The sequence below is a fragment of the Terrapene carolina genome, unplaced genomic scaffold (assembly GCF_002925995.2).
Source record: "Terrapene carolina triunguis isolate 2854851 unplaced genomic scaffold, T_m_triunguis-2.0 Scaffold50721, whole genome shotgun sequence".
In the NCBI taxonomy this organism is placed as follows: domain Eukaryota; kingdom Metazoa; phylum Chordata; order Testudines; family Emydidae; genus Terrapene; species Terrapene triunguis.
The window spans coordinates 1-4302 of NW_020715072.1; the positions used below are offsets into that span (position 1 = coordinate 1).

At 53.3% G+C, this 4302-nt stretch overlaps 1 long non-coding RNA gene across 1 annotated transcript; it reads left to right on the top strand.

The window, feature by feature from the left end:
* The first annotated feature begins 251 nt into the window (after positions 1 to 251).
* LOC113405767 lies at positions 252 to 3541 on the top strand. Its single transcript, XR_003369567.1, has 3 exons — positions 252 to 602; positions 1175 to 1288; positions 1971 to 3541. It is a non-coding gene; the product is annotated as an uncharacterized LOC113405767 (long non-coding RNA).
* Positions 3542 to 4302: the final 761 nt, after the last annotated feature.

Here is a 4302-nt window from a genome sequence, read left to right on the forward strand (position 1 = left end):
TAACAGTGTCCCAGCTGCAGAGGGATGCGAGCAAAATATAATAGAGAATTATCAGATGGTCTTGTTCATTCACCGTGCTGTGAATTCTTGGGACCACTTTGGGATGCCCCAGGAGCCACGGCACTATAGGTGCAAATTCAAGAAGGAAGTGGCTGGTAGAGGGATGGGTGATGTGTGTGGCCCCAGCACATACCCAGGGATGGAGGCTTGTCAGCAGCCTGCAGAGGGATGAAGGTTTAAGGATCAGCAGTGCAAGGGTCCCCTGGAGGTGGGGAGGTCCTGAATTCCTTGTAAGGTACAGGGACGGAAGAAAGGCTGCCTTGCCTTGTCCAGAGGGATAGTGACTGCCGGTGGTGACAATGGGGCTGGGGGGTGTTTGTGCTCCTTGTCTCATAACTAATAAAAGGTGTCAGAAGCTGTTAACAGGATGGTACAAAAGCAGCAGGCACCGAGCATGCAACGCGTGTGATTTCAGGTGCCGGTGACGTTCGATGACGTCTCAGTGTATTTCAACGAGCAGGAGTGGGGGAGCTTAGATGAATGGCAGAAGGAGCTTTACAAGAACGTGATGAAGGGGAATTATGAGACTTTGATCTCGCTGGGTAAGGATCCGTTTTCCCTCCTTCGTTAGAAGCGGTAAGTTGTGCGCAGTTCGTGGGCTGGAATCCAGCTCCCAGTTATCCTCCACTTACGCTGCATTTTGCTAGGTCAGCACTTGTAGCTCTTGAAGATTTTCTGAAAGTTCAACTCTGTGCATCCTCCCCTAGGAAGAGAGAGTGAAAGTTACCCAGTGGTGGCCTGAGCTCTCCATGTGCTGTGCTTTCTCCCGCTGGATAATAACTGCATTTATCTGCTCTGGCCCGAGTCGTCTTTACAGAAATTGATGATGTCCACGTCTGACTTCTCTTGGTTCTTATACACGCTCCGTCGCTGTAGGTAGCACCCACGTGCCTTATCCTCACAAACCCCTGTAAGGCAGGGCAGTAGCGGCACCATTTTATGGATGGGGAATTGAGGCCCAGAGAGATTAAGAGCCACATTTTTAAATGCTCAGCCCCTGCCACCGGGGCCGGATTTTCAAAAGAGCCGTGCTCCCACCATTCTGTGCTCTTTGGAAAATCCGCAATTCTTTGTAACGTCCTGTTCCCTGCTGTCATTCTTGTCTTTGAAATAGATTATGCCATTTCCAAGCCTGACATCTTAGCCCGTATTGAACAAGGGGAAGAACCATGTGTCCGGGATCAGCAGGACTCAGAGAGAGTAGAAATCCCTGTGGAGCCTTGCACAGGTGAGTGCTGCTGCTGCTTCAGTTAGCGTCCCTCTGGGTGCTCCACTGTCGGTGTATCTGCGCCTCTAATTGGAGAATTTAAGTAGCAGTGTCTGTTCGGCCGCACATGCGCCCTCTCCGGCTTGTGGTCTGCCTCAAGGTCATCTAGCACTGCGCAGGCAAACCGCCCTCTGCTCCTTCTCCATCGCCCTTGGCCCGGGAACGGAAAAGTCGTTTTCAGTTTTTAGTTCTTAGCATTTCTGTTAGCATTCGTAGTGCTTAGAGAGCCGCAGGGTATTTTATTTGTTTGATTCTTAAAAAAAAGAAAATCCTCTGTCGATCCATTTCCCGAGGGGTGCTCGAACCCTGCTCTGCCCCAGGCCCCGCCCCCACTCCACCCCTTCCCCTAGGCCATGCCCCATCCTGCCTTTTCCATTCTACCCCCGCCTCGCTCTACCTCTTCCTGCCCCCACTCCTCCCCCTTGTCCCCTGCGCCTCCTGCTCACCGCTGAACAGCTGATCCTCGGCGGACAGGAGGTGCTGGGGGGGAGGGGAAGGAGCTGACAGGTGGGGCCTGCCAGGGGGTGTGAGCACCTAATTTTTTTTTCCGTGGGTGCTCCAGCCCCAGAGCATCCAAAAAGTGGGCGCCTAAGTAGGGGCATGACCGTTTCCTGCCCTGCTTTAAAAGGTGCCTCTCCTGCAGGGAGGCATTGCCAGTGATGGACGGACGCTCTTGTTGTGTCCCGCGTCTCTCGGAGAGGCACGTATTCCGCAGAAGTGCAGTTTCTGCCAGCAGCTGAAGGCTAGATCCCGAAAGAACCGGCAACAAAACTTGAAACTCCTCCCCGTGGAGGGTGCTCTTAAACTGGCGTCTGACCCTGGTCCCGAATCCTCTCCAGGATGAAGGTCGTCTCCAGAGAGGGAGAACCGCAGAGAAAGTCGGCTTACTGCCCCTCCAAAGTCTCTAGAAAAAAAGGCTGCAAGCCCTCAAACCGAGCTCTAGACCAGCCAAAGGGGATCCCTGGTGTGTTCGGTCACTTCGGCAGCAATGACTCCAAAGCGTGGCACCAAGAGCTCCATATGCCTTGGGACCCACGGGGCCCAGGCTGGGGAACGGGCACCACTGTCGGTACCGTCTCTACAAAATCGGTGCCAACAAAAAGATCCTTGGCATGGAGCACTTCAAAGCAGTTCCTGTCGGAATGAGCCGCACATAAAAGGTCGTCGTTACCAATGAGTCAACATCAACAACAGTCCCTGACAGCATCGACCACAGTGGTACCACCGGAGTTCTGCTTCTCTAGGGACCTTATGGTAGTGGAGGAACCAGAGTCCCCACTACTCAGTCCCCAGGCTCCAGCACCGAGCCCATCTCAGTCCCCAGAACCACCATCGGCACCGGGGCGTTCACCTCCAGCGCCCTTATCAGCCCCACCCTACTCCAGCGGGGACTCAGACCGTGACCAGGAGGACCCCTTGTCTCTGGTCTTACGTCACAACCTTCCGTTACAGCATCTGAGACCTACACAGCTGCACCCACGCTCAGATCCCCAATCTTCCTGGTATGGTCACCTGTGGGTAGTGCCACCCATGCCCTTCCCCCCTCAGTGGCCTTACTGGGATCCACGGGCAGCCTAGGGGGCCCCACACCTCTCGGGGATCTAGAATCCCCCACAGAGAGTCCACCCGACGATCCCCTCTGGCCTCTGTATCCAGAGCCCCGGAGGCTTGGGAAGAAACTGTCAAGCAACAGGAGGCCAGACTAGAGGTGAAAACCACTCCACCGATGAACATCTCCTCCTCACCTGATGAGGTGGTGATGCCCCCTCCTCCATCATTAGCTGATGATTTTAAGCTTTTCCAAGAGGGTGGCTGAGGCTCTGCAAACTCCCTTCAAGGAAGTGAAAGACTCACACCACAAATTGTGGACATACTGCACGCCTCTTCCTCTTCCAGAATTGCCCTCCCAGTCAATGAGGTACTTTTAGTCCCTGCCAAGGCCATCTGGCAGACACGCCTCTACTGCACCAACCTGCAAGAGGGCAGACAAAAAATATTACATGCCCCCCAAGGACGCAGATTAGGCAGACTAGATTAGACCTGTTTGCCTACATAGGAGCCAAGGAGTGGAATGCTTAAAGGGGACTGTGTTTGGCTTCTTGTTAACCAGTGTGGTGCTACAAAAGCTCGTTTGATATTGGTTTGGTGGCTCTATTATAGAATAAACCACCCGTTCTGGGGGATTACGGGCCCTGTTTCTTGCAGTCTGCCCTGAGTGTGGAATTCTTAGAGTGGCTCATCCGGGCACCCGGTCACAGCTTCCAAAGTTGGTGCAATTCCAAACAAGTGGCTCCCACATCTTCCTCCCTCCCTTTGATCCTAGGTTCTGTTCTAGGTCTCAGAAGGTCTGGTCTCTCTTTTAGCTCGCAGTTAAAGTACATCTAGTGGCCATAGCAGCTTTTCACCATCAGGTGGACGGTCACTCAGTATTCGCCCATCCAGCAACAGGCAGATTCCTCACGAGCGTGAGAAACCTCTTCCCACAGGTCAGATCACCCACTCCAACATGGGACCTCAGCTTGGTTCTGAAAACTTTAACTAGAACACCCTTTGAACCTTGGCCACGTGCTCCCTCCTACGCCGGTCCGTGAAGACAGCATTCCTTGTGGCCATTACCTCAGCACGGCGGATGCGGAAATAGCAGTGTTGTTGGCGCACCCGCTCTTCACGGTCTTCTTTAAGGACAAAGTCACCCTGAGGCCACGTCCCACGCTCCTATCCAAGGTAACCTCATCCTTTCATATGAACCAACTAATTCACTTCCCCGCCTGTTTTCCAAAACCTCCCTGTGACAATAGAGAGGCAATACTGCATATGCTGGCTGTTAGGAGAGCCCTCGCATTTTATTTGGACAGGACTAAGGACTTTAGGAAGTCTGCTAAACTCTTCCTTTCATTCGCAGAAAGATCCAGAGGCACCACAATATCAGACTCTCGAAATGGGTCTCCGGTTGCACTAACCACTGTTACCATGTG